Here is a 21364-nt window from a genome sequence, read left to right on the forward strand (position 1 = left end):
CTGGCCTTGCCACTGTTTCACATCTAGGGCAACACGCTGTGTGCCAGCAGGCTCACATCCTGGCCCCTTCACCTGCCACATAAGTCTCAGGAACAGGAGCAGTCGCGATGTTCTCAGTCACGATGACACCAGTGACTTAACCTGTGTAGTGCCCTCCAGACTCTGCTCAGCTCTCTGTGTACTGTCACATTCATTCCTCTCAACCATCTTCAACTAATAAAGAACGTTATCGGCATATTATCAGTGAAGAAATTGAGCATTCAAGAGACTAAGGACACACAACTACAATTATTGTCTCTACTTTGAAAACCCCAAAGTTCACATGCTTAATCATGACACTCACATGTTTCTCTACAATTTGAATTGAAAAAGACATGTTTAAAATGCTATTATAGCAGACACAGCAGTGACTACATCAAAAATATTCAACAACAGGGAATGATGACCATTGGTTCAGCAAGACCCCAACACCCCTGCCAAAGGCCTTGTCTCCCCCAGTGAAGTCCCTCCAGGACTGTAAGGGACCTAGGGGGTGGCAGTGATGGGTGCTGCTCCAAAGGAGCCCTGGTAGTATTTTGGTGAGGTTTATGGTGGCCAGTGACATCGCCTACTAGGGGCTTCCAGGGCTGGATGGAGGAAGGTGTCCCTCCAAAGTCCCCAGGGAAAGCCAAGAAGGGACACCTGAGAAGGGCGATTTTCCTGGATCTGACTGACATAAACAATGACCAATCAGAAGAGTAGCAGCTGGGAGTTGGACCTAGTTGGGCAGAGGGGGAGGGGATGGAGTGACAAGGAAGCAGGTAGCACTGACGTGCTCAGTAGCTGTTTACCGATCAGTAACTATTTGAACAACCAGTACAGCTGCCCCGGCCGGTGTTGGTTGTCCCTCAAGTACATAAGCTGCAGTGAGGAGGTCAAGCAGAAATGTCTAGTTCTTCCTCACCAAGGAACATGTTGAATCCCCTGGCTGGTCTGTGTTCTGGTAGAATCAAGATTTACTTTCCCCTAGGTTTGAGTGTTCTGCATCCTTCCCTGGGACAGGCTGACACCAGTTTTCTTGGTGCTGTTCCCGAGTTCTGCTTTTATACTTCCCCACAGTGTGGATTTGACCACACAATTGCTAAGGAGGCATTCCTGTAAGTAAGTTGTACTAACCACTGCCTTCTTTCTATACTTATTCCTGAGGAATGACTCCACTCTCTTCCAATTGGACCTGTACTTTCTATTTATACACACTCAGCTGGCACCCTTCATGGCTGCACATGTAGGGAGATTTAAATTCTGCCGCTTCTGCAGGCTGGGGTGCAATTAGATTGGGGGAAGGGTGGTTTCTTATTTACAGCACAATCTAAAACCAGATTTCCTCATTGTTCAGAAACGTGGCCACTAGACACTTCGTACATCACAGCGTTAACACCTCCTGATCCCCCATTTGCAGTAACTCGGAGCTTTTTCCATTCAAATTAGTCACTGGGCATGGACTGCTTGCTGTGTGCCATGTGCCGGAGTGGATGTATGCTGGGGTGGCACCAGCCTCTCGCAGCAGTCGGGGAATATGAGTTTGTTTTCCTTCTCAGTCATCCACCGCAATTCCACAGTCTGTCTCTGCACTGAACTGTTTCTAATCCTCACTGGGTTGATAGGATCTAATTTTCTTGCTTTAATCATAAGTGCTCTTTCTGGCCTCTGATATAAATAGCCAACTCGTTCTGGTTTCATCTTTTGATTAGCCAGTTGTAACTCCCCTTTCATCTCACGTTCTTCTGCTATCATTGGTTTCTAAGTACAAGTCTCTCCTCTCATTTTCTTCACCTTGCATCTCCCTCTTTAGGACTGGCTTTGGAATCCTCTTTCTCCCTTTTTATTATTTTTTTGTGTGTTTTTAATATTTCTCTTTTTGGAACTGCGCCTGCTGACATTTCATTGCAAGCTTCACTTCCAGGAATCCAAAGTCTGACTTATTAACTCTATCTTACTTAAGAATATATTTAAGATTCTCCATTGATATTTTCACAGAGGCACCCCAGCTTTTTAATCTGGGGTTAGGCCACACAATTCATTTGGGAGAGGATGTGTTTTTATCAAGACTTGATTGAACAAGTCTAATTTTTTTTTTTTTTTTTTGGAAGTGGCCATATTAAGTTAAGGGTCAACCTTAGAATTACTGACAGTAGCGCCTCTGGATATCCCCTCTGGCATTGAGACATGGCCTATAGGAGGTTCTGTGGGAGGGACCTGAAAGACACCACAGGAATGGCTGTCACCTTCACACATGAAAACGCCTTCTAAGTTTTAGAAGCATTTAGGTTTTCTAGAACACTCACAGAGTCAGCAAGTTATACAATACTCAGTGTGACATCTGGCCTTCACTTTGACCAAAGAGGATAGAAAAAGACAGGTTGATCTCCTAAAGACAGCTCTTTGGCCAGCAGGACAGAAATCTCTTTCCCACTCCTGTTTTGCTGACTATAATAAATGTTACAGTAGTCACAGCCTCCCAAATGGCTGATGACAGATGAGAAGCTAGGCAGCAACAAAGAGCAAAAAGTCCTTGCATGCCTGCTATCACCCCAATGTGTCATACGACGGTTCTCTCTCAGCCAGGGGACATGAATTAGGACACAATGGTGGCAAAGCTGAATGAGGTAAACTAAATTGTACTCAGCTTTCAGCATTTGAGTCCCTGTCTGCTTTTCCCTGAGCCCCTGGGGATGACAACCAGGGCCTCAGTAGCACTTAATGCAGTCATCTCAGCTGAGGAACTATGTCTGACCTAAGATAGCTACGCTCCTGTGACCAGAGCCCAGGAGATGGCTATGTTGTTGGTTATTATTCAAAAATACTTCTGGAACTTTGGACAGATTAGAACCCCCATTATATTGACACAAAGTCCCCAGAATTGAACCCTTCTCAGGAGTATGTGCTCCACTACCTTTCTAGACCTCTTTGGATACAAGGAATGTCTTGATCCCTCTGAAGAGCCAGAAAACCAAATACCAATTAGGGTGTATGATTTATTCAACTGGGCCTAATGCAATTACCTTGAGGAAATTTAATAAACAAGTCAAAACTAAGCAAATTTTGAATCTAATGAATCTAATTCCCAAGGAACTCTATAATCAGAATCCCAAAATTTTAGGAGGGCAATTTAGTCTGACTTCAAAAGAAGACGTATAACAGGAAGTAATAAAAAATGTAAACATTTCTAAATTTGTAGTTCCTCTGGTTATTTTCACTTTATGAATACTGGGATATTCCAATTATTGAAAGCTTTTATGAAAATTGAGCATAAAATGTATCCATCTTAATAAACTAAAACCAGACAAAATTTTTAAAAATTAAATGTAATTATAACAATATTATTTGAAAGATATATTTACCTATCAAATGTGATTATAAAATTTAACAATTGCATAGATTTTAGGGAATCCTTATGACATATGGAATAAAATTAATTGATCTGGAACAGTAAGATCTTTGGAAAATCATAAAAATCAACAAACAACTTTATATCAGATTCACAATTTATAATTTAGACAAACGTATTTTTGAGTGACATTGCATGATATTTCGCCTCTGAAATATTCAGCTTCTTTGAAAATATTTATATAGTAAATCTCATCCCTGTTTTCTATCTAATCCAAAATTTTTGGTCACTTGAAGCTTGGTGATGGTCTTTTAATTGATTAAAGTGTGCCATCACTAAATTGTTATTTTCCTGTCTTTTGACATGTGCTCCAAGCTATTGTAAAAAATGATCTGCACTTGCTTGAAGATAATGAAAATGTTCTTGTCATTTAATTACATTGTTAAACACATCTTTTAATGCTCTTATTAACCTTATCTAATGTTTAACACATACTATTAAAATGTCTGGATATCTTTTGTGTATATATATTTTTTCACCAATTCCAATCCTAATGACCAGAATTAGTATAAATAATTACTTGGACAAGAAAATTGAACATTTTATGATGTGGTTGTGTGAGGGATTTATTTTATGTCACAATTAATATTGAAGAAAAGGCATATAATTTCCTTTAAGTACAGAAACCAGCATCCCTGAGAAGACATAAGTTCATTGCAGAATAATTTGTAAAGGAGGAGTGAATATTCCAGAAGCCAATTTAGAGAAAATGTGTCTCATCCCTTATTTTAGGTGGAATGTAATTTTACACTAAGAAATAGAAACAAAGTTATTTTATGCTGGGCTCCATTCTTTTCCTGGACCTCTTCATTGATTTCTTTAAAAAGAATTATCTGTGTTAACAAATATACCTTTGTATGTGCAGACTTTGACCTTGTGAATTCTCTTAATAGTCTGTACTTTTTGTGATCATAACGAAGGTCAATTTAGCAAACACTAATTAAGAATCCTTTACGTGTCAGACACTACAAATAGTGTTGAGGATACAAAAAACAGAACAAAATCACCCTTATCTGGAGATTCTCTCAGTCTACCTACAACCTGCCAAACACATCATTTCAGTATAATGTTAAAGTGTCATGATAAAATTTATCCAGGAACTTATGGAATAAGAATAAAATCCTTTGCCAAGCCTGAACTATACCAGAGAAGACTTTTCAAAGAGAGGATGCCTGATATATGCTCTTCGGGGATGAGGAAGGTTGTGTCAGTTGAGGAAGTAATAGCCTTATTTATAACAAGAAATAAGGAGTGAGGGGAAAAAATAACAAACAGATCAGCATGCCCTGTAGCAACAACTGCTTAATGAAACAAATAAATGGCAGAGCAGCCAGTAAACTAAATCATTTCAGTATGTAAAGTACCTCTGTATGTATCATTGGTAGACATTAGCAGATTTTTGTGATTTTCAAGAATGTTCATGAATGACAATACACATTCATAATCCATTTAGTTACAGAATAACATAAATCAGAGTCAACATTTAAAAGTGAGTACCGACATATGTGTCAGTGCTTTACAAGTATGACTTCATTGAGTTTCATATTACCCCCGTGAGGTAGATGTTGTTATTATGTGTATGTTACAGCTAAGGTAACTAAGGAAGACAAGTCTCAATAATTTGGCAATGGGTTTAGGTCACATATCTAATATGTGTTCATGGCTGGATTCAAACCCATGTAAACTGTCTCCAAACTATGCCATGCTGTCACTCAAGGTCATAACTATTGTTGCCTGGTAAGTAGCTAACTCATGATGGAGCTGGAAGCTGAGGTAGGGAGTAGGACTGAGAAACTCCCTGCTGCTGGATACCAGTTCCCTAGATTACATATGACTCCCACAGGCTGGACGGAAGCGGGTATGAGGAAAACAGCCAGTCCCCAGGCCAAAGAAGATTGATCAGGATTCCAAACACATTGGCCTACACATTACCAGAAAATAACATTTAATAAGTAGTGCCATAAATGACTGAGAATGGCCCCCTTTTTTTTCCTTTTTTTTAAAGGACCAATATATCTTTCACGATTTTCCTTGCCACCGCACAACAATCTTTTCGGAAGCAGTGTTAACGCTACTTTCTATATCACTTATTTCTGCATAAATCAATTATAAAGTCCTTTGCCATCTTGCTGACTTGTTTTATGTTTATGTGTGTATTTTCTCTCCAAAGATTGTACCTTATATTTCTTCATTTTTCCTCTCAGATTATTATAATAGTGCCATCCATATGGTTTATGCGATGAAATGATAACATATACCTGTTCAACTTAGGTAAATGTAGTGCACGTACAAGACAGAAAAGAGAGTGGGAAATTAAGTAATGAAGATTTTGCCCATCTTCTAGTGCCTGAACACCTGCCTTTGAGTGGATGTGAGAGGGCGTATGAATCAGTGTCTACCTCCAGCATTTCCATGTCTATCTATGAGTATCTCAAGCTTTGAATGTGATCCCGTGGAGTCAATGGTCGGTAGTATTCTTACAGCACGCCCCTGAATGCAAGGTAATTATTTCATCAGGTGCTCACCTAAAAAGAACAGTGATCTGTTTCATCCTGGAGAGAAAACTGTTAAATTTAGTGACAAATCATGTATTAGTCTCCAGTGTGGAGATTTCCTGAGGAATTTTCAAGGGAAATGCTTACTTTATGCAATCTTCACTTTATGAATCACCTCTGGAATCTAACTAACATCAATTGTGACTGCACTGTATCCATTACACAGCTTTCCCATGAACTAATAGAGTGGGCATGTGTTACCCATTATGGTGGGACTAAGACACTCTTGGAAGGTATTTGGCTAGGAAACTCAGGAATGTCTAAATCTGGTTTTAATTCAGTACCTCCCCAACCCTCCAAGGCAAGATCCGTAAGGAAGAAAAAGCGGCCACCAAACGTTTTTCTTTTAGGTTATGCTGAGTTGTGATACTCACTCCAGACTTCAGGTATAGCTGGACTGAAGTGCACAATTTAGTATATAGCCCAATTAACGTCTCCACTTCATTGGAGCCAAAACCCAATACTAACGGGCTGCATGGGATAGTGGACCTAACTGGTGATGGAAAGAATTAAGCTTGTGTGTGGAAGGAAAGAGAAGTTTTAGATGACCGAGCCTACAAAACTTTAACCCTGCCTCCCGATTACCTATGATGGAGGCCACAGGGAAGAGAAACTAGAGAACTATCCAGATTTAGTATCTTTTAATATATAGCAATTCTGCCTACAAGGAGAAGGCTTAATCATCTTTCTAGGTAATCCGAAACTATAAGAGTTCCGGGTGTAGATCTAGGAAGGTGATACAATAGAGATCTTCCTCTCTATTCCAAAATAACTATTTTGATTTATAATCTGTGTTTTAACAGATTTGGTAGTGTTCAAAATAGGCTGCTGTTAATACATACATATATATATATATATATATATATATATATATATATATATATATATACTTTTTTTTAATTTGGAAGTTCACTGTAACTTCCCTTTTTCTGTATTGTATAACTTAAGACAACTTTATTAACTTCTAAAGCATACTTGGTTCCAGTATCCGTCTGGAATTCCATGACTATGAAGCAAAACAGAAAAATTGAAAAGTTTCTGAAAAAAGTCAACAATAGAATGAAAGTATTGGAGAATGAAACCATCTAGTAAAATTGAAAAGCATTAGTTACATTTAATGCAATCATGAGCTTAGGTGATTGTCTCTCTCCTTGTATCATGCTATTTCCCTTTGTATTGGAACTATATGGGGTTTTGGGGGGTTTTCTGCATAGAGATTCACTCAGTTAGCTTAGCATAGGGAGAACTGGGAAGTCTTGGCAAGGAGTCAAGTGAAGTGGATCAGAGAGATGGAAATTCAAGAACAGGAATCCCATAATGCCACACTTCCCTATCTAAATCAGTGAATTGGAAATCTGTTAACTCCACGCTCTTGAAAGCTGAAAATCCCTCCTTACATTACATACTGCTTCTTTCCACATGTTGACTCCATTATTTTTCCTTACCCGCCATTTCCTCATCAGCTAAGCTTGCACATGGTTATGAGTTCAATGGACCACCACCACATATGTCAATTTCTCAGTTTTACACATTCTAATTCCCCACTGAGTATTGCATTGGCCCAACCTATCCTTTTTATAGAGGTCAGACATCATTAGTTACTGCATTTCAATGAGCAGTGCACCGTGTTGGGTGTATCACGGCAGCATAAGGTGAAAAACCTTGGGTGAATGGACAAAGAATGCAAGGAATGTTACCATGAAATAGATCCATTGGATTGCACTTTATCATTTTCGTGTTTGTTAACTTACCCCTATTAAACTCTGCAAGACAGTCGTATTTATGAATGGGGTTTAGTGGTTGAAATCATGTACATGCAAAGCTAATTATCATCATCATCATCATATATTTTCTAGCTATAGCACTTTTAGAGGTTCTGTAGTTTTGCTTGACCTGTGTATATGCTATATGATTTTGTCTATTTTTAGTGCACTCCTTGCTGATTGCTAAATGTCATCAGGAAGCACCCAGTTGCAGTTATAACCGTTTCTAATGGATCAGCAGTTTCCACTTGCTACCAATGAACACCAAGCTTCTTTTGTACAACGTGATGTCACCCAGGGAATTGCAATTGAGTCCAGGGCTCCATTTCTTTGTTGTCCTCCTGATTGACCGCAGTTGACGGTATGCCCTTCACTGGCTCTTTGAAGTTCTGACAATGTTACATTACCTCTTTTAATACACCCCCCCCAAAAAAAAAAAAAACACAGGAGTTTAAACATAAAATAAGGAAGTAGGGTAAAGTACTGCTAAATTACAAGACCTACAGTTCTTTCCTTTCTCTCTTTCATCTAAATTTAATCCCCAAAGTGAAAGTGTTGCATTATTCCTTTTTAAGAAAGTTGATTGAATAATTAAATCCTAAAGCATGCATATCAGACAGCTAATATATTTCTTTCCTGTGAACCAACCAAATCCAGTCTCTCTGTACTGTCAAAAACTGCTATCCTAATAAGTGAAATACCATTTTACTTATCAGATAGATTTTCAGTTTTACCCTGTTCCCCAGTTGCCACTCTGTAAAAGCAATTTGGGTTGCTACTTAGATCACAATTTACTTTCTAAGGCGCATTTTTGGCTATGCTTGAACAGTAATAAACACAGAAAGAATCTTTCCTATAGATTGGATTGCAATATATTTGAATTTATGGAACTGCTTCTTCATTTTTTTAAATGAAGGGGTTGGACTAGCTCATATATAAGTTCCCTTCCAGAATTCAAATGCTGTGATAATATGATTCTGTACTTCAACTAAACATCCTCTTTTCAAGCAAAAGGATCAGAACAAGAGCAAAATCTGAATTTGGTAAGAAAGGTAACTTTTATTCTCAGTTGCCTATCAAATTTTCTTTTCCACTTTCATGGACCCTACCTTGGTCTCACAGAGTTGTTAGTGATCTTTCTTTAACTGCTTTAAATTATTGCTTCCTTCAGAACTAAGCATTTGTAAGAGGAGCTGGAAAACAGGAAAGCTTTCAAGATACCAAATGATGAATTACCAAAGGTGAAATTTCAGGAAATGATAGATGGCCCTCAAGTGACATATTGTACCTTATCTATTCACTCCTTCTGGGCTAAGCTGGAAGTTCTAGAGAATTAAACTGGCTCTGAAAAAGTAGGTTGTCTCTGTTGTTCTAATTGATAAACAGTTGAGTAAAAAAAGCCAAACAATTATTTCATTTGTTGGTCAATAAATATATCACTACTTCATATCTGTTCTGAAAGTAGACCAGACAAAAACAATGAATTAGAAAAATATATTGAGTTCTTATTATGATATTACTATGTCAACGTGCCCGTGGATGTGTAAGGAACTGAATCCCTAGCTCTAAACAATAATCTTTTTCAACGGAAGCAGAGTTTGGCAAACTATGGCCCCGTTTTGTAAATAAAGTTTTTCTGGAATAAAGGTATGGTCATTTGCTTTTATTACTTAGAATATTTACTTTAGAACACAGTCTCTGCTCCTTTGAGATGTAAATCTTGTTAAAAGCCTCTTGCCAGTTTTACAACCCAGGATTTTCTTTTTTCCAGGACCTGGGATTTGAAATCTAATTATTCAGAAAGAAAGAGCCTCTATCTCCCAGTCTCTGTGGGAGGCTAGGAACCTAATTTCCACCAGCACCTTTCTCCATGTTGTCATGAAGATGAGAGCAAGTTTACTTTTCCTTTCCGTAAGCCAATTAACAAATGCAGATGGCCAAGTTCTCCCTGAACTCAAGCTCTTAAAAACTCTCCAGCTGGAGCACCCACTAACTTGGGGTCTCTCTTCCCTAATTCAACAGCTTTGAATAAAGTCTTCCTTGCCTGTTTAACTTTGTCCAGCACGACTTTCGCTTTCACACTACTAGAAGAATCTTACACTGATACAAATGGAAAAGATGCACAGCTTAACAGAGACAGCGGTGCTATGAATGGAAAAGATGTGTTTTAGTGAATTAAAAAACAGATGTACCATGATTTAGCAAATGACCAGACAGCACTGATCCAGAAGATAGGAGAGACCAGAGATTCCTTGTTTTCTGTTCTGGTTAATGGGGTAAATAGTGCTGTTTTTCAGTGTGGAAGGGTTCCCAACAAACAGCGCAGTTGTAAGTAAAGGACACCTTGAGATGACATGAATTTGAGGTGCCTGTGGAATTTGAGGTGCTTACTGAAGACAAATCAACAGCTGAACCTAGAGATGCAGATGTTATCAGTAAACGGTGGTAAGAACTGAAGACTTGAGTGTGGGCGTGATTATCTAGGAAGAAATCAGGATGGAGACCTTCTGAGCGCTGATGTTCATGTGGCAGTTACAAGGGGAAGAATTTAAGAAGACAATAAGAGACGAGTGCAAAAGAGAAAAGGCTGCTGTGAAAGAGGCCCAGGAAAAGAATGTAACACACACGCACACACATGAGCATTGTGACAACAATATCAAAAGGAAGAGTAAGATCCAGCTAGAGAGGAACTGAGAGGGTCCCCTGGGCTTTAGGGATCAGCAGGTAACCTTGAAGACAGTGGAATCAGGGAGTGCTAGAGATGAACCCCGAAAAAAGCAGGCACAGAAAACAGGGTGAGGCAGTAGAAGTAATTAGGACATCCGTAAAATGCCCTCCATGTTCTGAGGACACAAGCAGTACAAAATCTCCTTCAAGTTCCCTCTCTTGCTGCCACCTTCGAAAGCCCTAATTTCATTTTTGGATTGGTTCTGTGTCAAGAGGAATTAAAGATCAACCTGTCTCCTTTCCAAACTATGAGCTAAGTCACTTATGACTTCTACCTTAGCATCTGTCTCCTTTAACTGCTGAAATAACCTCCTGAGATTGGCTGACTTCTTTAAACCTGTATTTCTCCCTTTCCATGAGGAAAAAGATTGTGTGGTTTTTGTGTGTGTTCATCCACATGTCATTGACCTGAATTCCGTAGGTGATTGTTTACCTATATGAGGGAAGAAGTCTCTATTCTAAAGAAGAAAGATTTGCCTTTTATTGTCAGGTGTCTGATTACTCAAAATGTATTGACAACGTTTCCTTCTAATTATTTTTGAAAGCCTACAGTGTATAGTTCAGCTTCTTCGCATTAAATATTTGACTCATGGTATTTGAACTGAAAACGAAGACTGAAACTTGATGTTTGAATTGATTTCCTTACAGCTGGCATGACCGAGGGACTATGAGAACTTTGAGAAATAAAACAGAGGGACACTATAAATTATGATACCAGTACTGGTGTTCCAACATTGAAAACATTTCAAAAGAGTTTTGCCCAATTTTAAGAAAAATATAAACCCACTACTGATCAATAACAAAATCTCATTTCTAAGTTCTTTATCATACAAAAAAAAAAGGGTAACATGGATTATTAAAAATTATTCTGGCAAACTGGACTTCTGGATCCAGAGAATTCAAGAAAGTGGACTTCCGGGTCAAGAAGGCAGAGTGAACACATGTGGAACTCTCTGTCTTCCACTCCAACAGAACATTAGATTTAATACTAACAAAATTTTCAGTCATAATAAAAACAAGAAAGGCAATCTTCATGGCTATATACGGAAAGGTCTCCTTTTATGTAAAATAAAAACAAAACTACTACAAAGTGACCCCCCTTACTTACCTGTGAGGCCAGGAAAACTTTAAACCAGATACTCGCCCATTTTTCTTAATACGGTTTTGTGAGCATTGGCTCCATAAATCAATTTTTGTTGTCCAGTCACATTGCATTAAATAAGTATCAATCTCAAATATGGCTGGCATCCCCAAGAAAGCCTGGTCGCATACACAATTTTGCCAATTATGTCTTGATAAAAAAGGAGTATAGGTCCTTATTGAATCTATGCAAATGATTATGTTCCATTAAATTAAGAATACTCCATAAGATTTTTTAAATTCTGGAGTTGGCAAGCAGGGTGATTATAATATTGTTTATAAATGTTTCATTTTCATTTACCAAAGTACAGTCTACAAAAATACTATGTGTTATCAATAGCTTAAGAGAAAAGGGTTCTTTATACTCAGAAAATACAATATTAAAACACCTACAATATTCCAAACAAAAATTGAAATCATACATCATCGTTTCATTCAGGCCTCTGTAATGAATTCTTGCTCCCCTTGATCTTGGGTTAGTAAGTCTCATGACTCCATCTGCTTCTCAATTAGAGTTCTATAAATCCTAACCCAGTACACAGGTATGGTCTCAAAGCTGTTTAAACGATGCCATCATAAACCTGTGCCTCAAAGTACCTGACACAGTCTTTTTCTACAAAGGCTCTGAGACAATCCTTTTTGAAGATGAAGCTTTCGGGCCAGTGGCTGATTTGCGAAGCTTTCGGGAAAGCATCAGAATAAAGCAAAAACTATCTTTAGATAATAAATGTCTTACAATGGCTGTAGTTATCTTTTGTTGATAATTTTCAAAAGTGAAAGCTCTGATGTGAGTTTGTTAAAAGAATAATGCAACAGACATGGGAATTTGGTTATTTCTGGAGTGTGCAAAACAAAATAAAGTCAACCCAAGAAATCTTTGCCTTCCTATTTCCTAAGAAGCGTGGGTATTATCCAGATTTATAGAATTAAATGAACATAAATTTTTCTGGAGGAAGAAACCTTCTGGTATAAAACGTAATACCCTGAGATAACATACCATTAATATATCAAGATAACCAAGTAAAGAGATTCAAGTCTGCAGGAGGTTTTAAATATCTATACATTAATAAAACTCCAAAGGTAAGGGATATGTATCCCCAACTAAAAACCAGTGACCAAGAAGATGCTAGATTCAAATTAAAGAAGGAAAATTGTAACCAGGTTAACATTTAAAAAATAATAACTGAAATTATAACTGACGGCAGTATACCATTATCTAATTTTAAGCAAAGCAACACCAGGATTCTGACAAATAGAAACGTTATGGACAATCAGGGTTTTGACACATCTTTAGCTTTTCCCATACAGCCTACAGTTCTGAACTATTTACGTTAATCATATTTTACCAATTTAACCTAAAGAATATTAGCATCTCTTCTCCTGTGACATTTCCTATGCAAGCCACTAATAGTACCACGTCAAGTAAACCGAATCATTTCTAACACCTCTCTTTTTACAAGATGAAAGAACAAACCCTTTGTGATTCTTCAGGGCCCCTTCAAGATTGATTTGGTTACAAAGGATGTCTTCTGGACGGTTGGATTTTCAGGCAGGTAAAATATCAAAGATGTAAGAATATCTGAACAATTGTTTAAGATAGGACCGTGGTCTACTGAAAAACAAATTGGCTACCTACTTAACCAAAACAAGACAAAAATACTTTAAAAGTAAATAAAGGGGGCTGGGGATTCCAGTTTCCAATTCTATATGCAATGACCTTGGAAGCCACCATATTCCATCCTAACAACAAGTATAAAAAAACTAAACAGACTGAAGATTCAATAACTCTCCTTGGATCCATAAGAGAGGCAAGGACACATGGCAAATTACTGCCCCCCGAGACTGGAGAAACCGATAGGCAAATATAGAACATAACAACTCACCCATGCAGAGACTGGCAAGCGGAAACCACAACAGGAACCAGCGCCGGCACAGGAAAATGCCAATTGTAATGAATGAATTGCTGCAGGTTCCATGTAGACAACCCTGTGAACTGAGAACTCCAGGGGGACCCGGTCACAAAGGGACTCTCACAATTCTGTGATTTACCTCCAGGAGCTAGACCAGGTTCACACAGTAAATACTGGAGGAAAATCCTGGCCTGCTAACTGCAGGGAGATGGAAGAAGGAGCCATTTTGAAATAGCCCAGAGCACTTTGTTCTCCTTAACAAGTCCTGTCCACAGGGGAAGCTCATTAACCAGAGCTAATACTGGGGAATTATCAGAGCCTAACTCATCTAGGGGAAAGGAAATAACCAAATCAAGCTGCTGCAGCATTCCTTGTAGGAGAAAGGAAATACCCAATTCTAGCCCTCTCTATCCATCTTCTCCCACCTAAGGGGAGAAAAAACATTAAAAATTTAAAACAAGACTGACAATGTTATCCCCTCAACACTGGGAAGACCTAGTGATCTTGTAGATAATTGACTTCTCACTCCTTCTCTTCCCCAAGATCATTAAAATCGCCTCATTCAGTTTCCCATCTCCTGAATGTCAGTAATGCTTCTGTTGCATAACCTGAGTTTAAGATTAACCCCTACAGACGCGATAATGCAAGTTCTCAAACCAGTAGGAGACCTGCTGTGGCTAAAACAAAACAAACAAACAAACAAAAACTTAAAGTCTTGAAACTCACCAGGTAAAATAAATACAGTAATCCAAACACTGCACCCTCATAATTAAACTAAGAAGAAGGCTATTTGATTTAAATTAATTCATTATGATTTTGAACCTGAAATCTGAAAACTTGGAAAGAACAAAAATGGAGAAGTTTTCCTTTAAAAGAAGCCTGGATTGATTAAGATGAAAGGGTAAAACGATTGTTTGAATTTGAAATAATATATCCTAATCAAAAAGCATTGAGTAAAGACCAAACTAAAAGATGTATAACTATAAGCAACTATGTTTTAATATCTGAAGTGCTCTTTTATTTTATGTATTAAGGATTTATTGGCTCCAGAAAGAACTCAGAAGTATTGTGATTCATACAAATATAAGTTTATTGAATTTAAAAAAAATTATTCAGAGGGCTGAGGATTCAAGAAGCAATCTTTGGAAAGACTCCTGGAACAGGCAGAGACCTAATAGACAGTGGTGTTACAATCAGATTAGTGTATTTCAGGGAGGGTTTAACAAAGGTGATGTTTGCCAAGGTAAGATCGGCGCATAGAGGCATCGCAGGGCTATTCCAGTAACCTCGGACTAGCACAGTTAGCAGAGCAAGGAAGGAGCGAGTCCTGGACGGAAGGTCTTGAGGGACGCTTCTGACCCAAGGTTACTTTGAAGGGATTGGAAGAAATGAAAGCCCTCATCTCACTCTTCCTTTCTCTGACCATCTGTTGGGGTTTCCATTGGCCAATTGGAAGTGAGAGGATCCCTGTTGATGAGGCCCTTAGAAGTCAGTGTCCGCAGGTGAGACAAGGTGGAAGAGGGCACAGTAGGTGTGGAGTGCCAGATGGAAGATGCCAGGACAGCTGCTTCCCAAAGCACAGTTTTTCAAAAAATGGAAAATAACACATTCTGTGGGTAAAACTATGAAGACTGGTGTTTACGTTCGTTGCTTAAATGTATGTGTTCCTAGCTAAAAAGACAGAATGGCTGTGCGTCATTTTTATGAACCTAAAATGATAGACAGTGAGCGTGTTAAGCTAAAAAGGCTCTCTCTCTTTAAAAGCACAGTCTTATATTTAGAAAGAAATTTACCTAATGGGGTGATAAGAGCAGGCTGCAAGCCAAGAAGGTGGTAAAAGGATTAACTTCTCCAAAGCTAGAAGGTCTTTTTCTTTAAAGAATCAGTTTTAAATCAAATATCAAAAGCCCGGATTTTAGAAAGGAATCAACATTTCCTCCAACCCCATCCATTGGTTAAAGAATTATATATGAATCCTTTTGTGTTTCAAAACCATTTTCTAATTTGGAAGATGAATATGAAATTTTATTTAAATTTGAAAAAGTGATTTAAAAAGGCATATAAGAAAACTGAAAAGTTTAATGTTTTATCTTGGTTGTTTTTGAAGAATATTCTGTTTTTCTTCATGGAAATGTGCACAGTTACTAGTAATAAAAAAATGAGAATTGGGGGCATAGCACACACTAATTTCCTGCAATAATTTGCATTTCTTCACAAAATTGAAGTACATAAATTCCTGTGTAAATATAATAGGAATTTAGGATTGTCATTGAAAGGTTTTAGGGCTTAAGTGATTTAGAATTTTACAAACTGTTAATACTCTGGAAATGTGAATTTATGAACAGAACCTATAGACTCTGTAAAATAAAAATTAATCTTACATAGTGTTTATATATACTTTCTCTTTCCTAACATTGTTAATTTGTGGGAATAAGAATTTATCATGGATATGCATATGGATATTTTTCCAGTGGAAATTTTGGATTTCACAGTAGGGATTCTTGTAGTTAAAATAAGAATGCTTCAGAAAACAAAGATGTCTGAAATAAAATGGGATTTTGTCATATTATTCAAAAGGAGACTTTTAACAAAACCTCCACAGCATGTATTTACATATAGTGTTTCATAATAGTCGTGGAGAATTCCAAGAGAGGAGTCACCTTCTTAATTTCTCAACAGGAAATTTAAAAATTTTGACTGCTCTTGGGTCCAGACAATACCACCCAAGGAAAGCATTTGAAGTGATATATAGCAAGCATTGGAACAATATCCGTAATATAATAATAAATAACACAATCCATTAAATGTGATATTAAAGGGGTATTTTATATTATAATATAAAGAAAAGTTTGAGGCTCTGACATGAGATAACAATCAATTTAAAATCTAAACTAAAGGCAAAATTTAGTGAAGTAAAAATTTCAGTATGCAAAACTAGTAAAATCTAATATTACTAGAAATTTAAAAGTTAAAGGAAGAATTGACTTGTTCAGCCAGAACTGTTATGCATAAATATTGTAAATACAACTATTTTTTTAAAAAAATGGTAGATGGACTTTCATAGCAAAATGGAAATCTTGTTTAAAACTTTGTGTTTTTTCCAGTTGTCTCACAGATGACTGGCAGAGACTCACTTCTCTGCTCTGATAGCTTAATATACTTACAAAAACCAAAACAAAGGGGAAAAAAGGCAAGAAAATAAAAGGAAACCAAGGAATCAGGACTTGAAGTGTATTATCTTATCAGAGTTTAGAGCTGGACCCCTTTAGAATGTCAACCAATTCAAACTGAAAAAGAACAGACAGAACCAAACAAAACTAACCATCATGATAAGGCATTATCGACTGTCAGCAGAAAAAAAGTAATTTAAATGCTCATTCCTTGTGTGTTCTAAGGACAAAAAGAACCTCAGAGAAAAATCACAAACTCCATTAAACAGATTATTTTTTCATATCACTATTATTTTGAAACTTTTTAAGAATGCATATTTTTAATACAAAAGAAAATGAAGTTCACTCGGAAGCAAAACATTTTAGGAGGAACACTGTAACATTAGAACCGAATTGAAAATTCTAATATGAACTCATGTCTTTAAAATAGAATACAATTCTCATGAGTCTTCCCTCTGTCCACTGAAATGGCCCCAAGGGACAATGTCATTCTTGAGGTCCATACCATTATCCACTAAAAAGAACAAGAGCTCTGTTAAGATACAGAAAATTCCATCTGTCCAAGGAGAGCTTATAACATTCCAGGTGCCAGAAAGCAGGGTACATTTCCAAGGTTAGTGGAATTGTATCGAAAGTGCACAAAAAGGGACTCCCACTGAACAAAGTGTTAACAATTGCAGCAATCAAGAAAGAATAAAGACTTTAGTTAATTGAAAAAACATTGATTCTATAAAGACACAAGTTCATAATAACACAAAAAAAAATGAAAGGTAATACTACAGAATGTATTGTTGAGTCTTTTACTAAATCACTTTCATGTTACAGACCCATTTAATGTGTTTCATAAGAAAACAGGTATCTGTTTACTTTGGAAGTTGTTTCCTGTCTTTTTAGTTTCACTTTCTGCATTGGCACTAGCATGTACATTTTGAAACATGCTATTAGCAGGTCTTTTTGTCCTCAATGTCTATGTCTCTATAAAAACAAACACTGATTTGAATTTTATTTCTAAGGTTGCTTTTTTGTTTTTCTTAATCTGCCTTGCTTATTTTAGGTAAAGACCAGCAACTCATTCTTTATCTAAGTCTTCTCCCAAATGTGGGTCTACCTTTCAGACTAATCTTTCTTATAGTTCATTTATTCCAAGTCTCTAATTTATTTAACTCCATTCTTTTTTTTTATTTTCATTATAAATCAAGTACCACCATTTGAGGCCCATCCTACCCTGAAGTTCCTCACTCAACTTCTTATTTAATTGTATACAACTCCAATTCTAACTGCTAATTGCTTTACCTACTGTTAATGGTACTGCACATACTTTCATTGCAAATATTGCAAATACATATTTGGGTCATGTGGTCCCTTCCCGTTATCACTTTTCTCATGTCTAATTTCTTCAAATTCTTCAATTTTCAGAGCACTTTCCTGTTGCCATTTCTCCAGGTAGTCAATAAATCCTTCCCTAATATTCCATAAACTACTAGACCCTTTTTTTGTGAATATCTCTCTTTTGGTCTGTACCACATACTAACCACTTAGTAATGTATTTTATACCATTTTATCGCCTTTTTATGTTTATCATTTTACTTGATCTAGAAAAAGGTTCCCAGAGCCTCTAACACGTTAATCACATAATAGACACTCAATACTTGCTAGGTTGTTTTGTTTTTTTCAATTCATCCATTATTATTGATTTTATACATGCCAATACAGGTTTTGTTCACCTGCATTGTCCTACATAGCACTTTGCCTGGAATCCACTTAACGCATGCCTGTGCATTCAATCCCATTCTGCATTTAAAATCATCTTCTACTATTTTCAAATTATTATTATTATTATCATTCGGAAGCACAAACAGAACCCTAAATCAATACTTTCCTCGTTTCATTGACTAGATTTTGCTTTGACATTCATAGGCTCACTTTTTCCAACAATCTACCAGTAGTTGGATGTCTGGATGATTCCCCTCCCTCATCGGCAATGCTGCTGACCTCACTGCCCCAGCTGTTCAGCGGTAAACACTACATACTCCTCCTCTGATGCTCCATGTTTGACTGGATAGGTTTCTTTTTCCTGAACAAGCTAATTTCATGAGAAAATGAACTGTATTTCTCTTGATCAATTCTGTTCTTCTGGTTGTGTAGCAAAATACTACAAAATAAATATCCACCAAATGAGTTAAAGCTTTCCTAATATTTGCATTGGGACTCCTCTATTGCTGTTTTGACTTGCACTAGTTATTATTGTCTTTATTACCTGCTTGAACAGGTAATAAACAGACCCGGATTTTATTTATTTATTTATTTTAGGAATTTATTAATATTGGTTGTTTCAACTTTTTTTTTTTTCTCCCAATAAATACCTTCAATTGACTTTTTCAGTGTCTGGGATTTCAGTTTTAATAAGCACTTATTTCATTCCATTGCCAACTGAGCCCCAGTGCAGATACCAACCTTCACAGCAAACGAATGCAGGTCTAGCATGGAACCAAAATTAAACTAGTGCAGTTTTAGCATGCTTGCTATCTAAATATTATATTCTAAATTCCATCCTAATTGGGTTAACCTTTGAGCAAAATTCAGTTCACATTGTGAATTTTGATAACACCTTATTACAGCAAGAGACCTTATATCATCTCTTTATAGTAAAATTTATTTGAAAATAACAGGAAATGTTCTCAAATGTATCTCAACTCCAGTTTGATCATGAACTGACTCAGAATTTCAGATGTGGTTTCAGATCTTTATCTCATATACACATTATTGTTTTTATTTAATCCTAGCATGATTACATATATATATATATATATATATATATATATATATATATATGTATGTATATGTATATATGTGTATATATGTATATATATGTGTGTATATATATATATATATATATATATATATATATATATATATATAATATATAATATATATATACCTAAGCATAAAACTTTGGGAAAATGTGTGTTTCTCTTTTACATTTCTTCCTTTTTAACATGAAGATGGTATTTTTCCAAATATGTTTAATTCTAAAAAGATCTTTTTTGTTTGAATTTCTTTATTCACAATGGGAACAATCACAGTTTCCACAATTGTATTCAACGTTGAGGAATAAATTTGAGCAACAGCATTTTCTCTATTACTTCTTGAGTCCTCTAAGCCTAAAACATGTCCAATGGCAGACTCAGAATTCTACAATGCTCTTATTTTGAGGGGAAATGTTGAATCAATTTACATGCTTTTTTATGCTTCATTTTACCTTTGGCTAAGAAGGTACTTCTAAAATGGTTTCCGTTCTAAAACATGCATTCCACGCCATTATGACAGGCTTTGCATTATAGATGATGTGGAAAGAAATAAACAAGAACAATTCAAAACAAATAAAAGCAAGGGATCTTAAATGCCACACGTAAGTGAAGTATATGTAATCTTGGTGCTTCTTTTTAGAGAAATGTAACTGGTGAATACTGTTTTTAAAGGAAAAACAATGAAAAATAATGACAAATTGCATTACATTGTCATTTCTCAACATTTTTTGTTTCCTTCTTGGCAAAAAAGACAAGGTTAAATAAACATTTTAATCATTCATTTAACATTAAACAGCCAAAGATCTAACACTACCATTTTTTGGTTGTTAACACAATTTTTAAAATGATGCTTCTATATATATTATGATAACTTTTTAAAAACCAATGTGGTGTACACCTAAAGCTGAAGTAGAATAATATTGTATGTCAACTATAATTATATATATATATATATATATATATATATATATATATATATATATATGGTCACCAGATGTGGAGTATAGCAGTACAGCGTAAGGAAGATAGTCAATGGTATTATAACAGTTATATAAGATGTCAGAGGGGTAGTAGATTGGGGGAGCTGGTGTTATCACTTTGTGAGGGATGTAAATGTCTAACTATTACATTGTTGGTACACCTGAAACTAATAAAAAAAATTTTTGAAAACGAATCCTGTCAGAAAATAGCATTAATGTGTTTCTTTATTTTTTAAATAATAAGATGAAGAGTGTCATAGAAACATTTCCCTTCTGCATATCTAATAACACAAGCCTTATGGGCCAATTCAGGGAGTTTATATGTACTGAGATATCTTTAAGATAAATGTTTTTGAATATCACTTGTCAATTTTCACAGCCCCTGGTACATAAACTTTCAAAGCATATTAAACGTTTTTAATTGATGTGAGAAGAAATATAAATATAAATATAAATTTAACTTTCATCCCGTTTAGAATTTTTTTAAAAAATGATGAGAACATACAAAGTCTGTCATTCTCCTACTGACTGATTGAATTATAATTTTCTGAAGCTTATTTCTGCCTTATTTAGAATTTGGCCCATGAAAGCCAAATTTAATTGTCCCCCTATCATTTAATTGTCCCCCTGAGGAAAAGGATAAAAAGGATGTTTTTCCACTTGTGAAAGTAATAGTTACAAATACATTTGGATTAATTTTTTTTACTCAGTCATTTTTATTAATAGAATAATAGAACCTATACGGCAATTGAAAGAGCTTTAATTATTTGGAGATTGAAAGTCAAATTCGTTTGCGTGTGTAAAACCATGGGTTTCATATATTGGTCTTTATGAAACTGAAAAGTGTGGGATATCATTAAGATTTCTATTTGTTTGTCTTTTCAC

The sequence above is a fragment of the Rhinolophus sinicus genome, chromosome 4, assembly GCF_057876585.1.
Source record: "Rhinolophus sinicus isolate RSI-liver-muscle chromosome 4, RSI-T2T, whole genome shotgun sequence".
Lineage (NCBI taxonomy): Eukaryota > Metazoa > Chordata > Mammalia > Chiroptera > Rhinolophidae > Rhinolophus > Rhinolophus sinicus.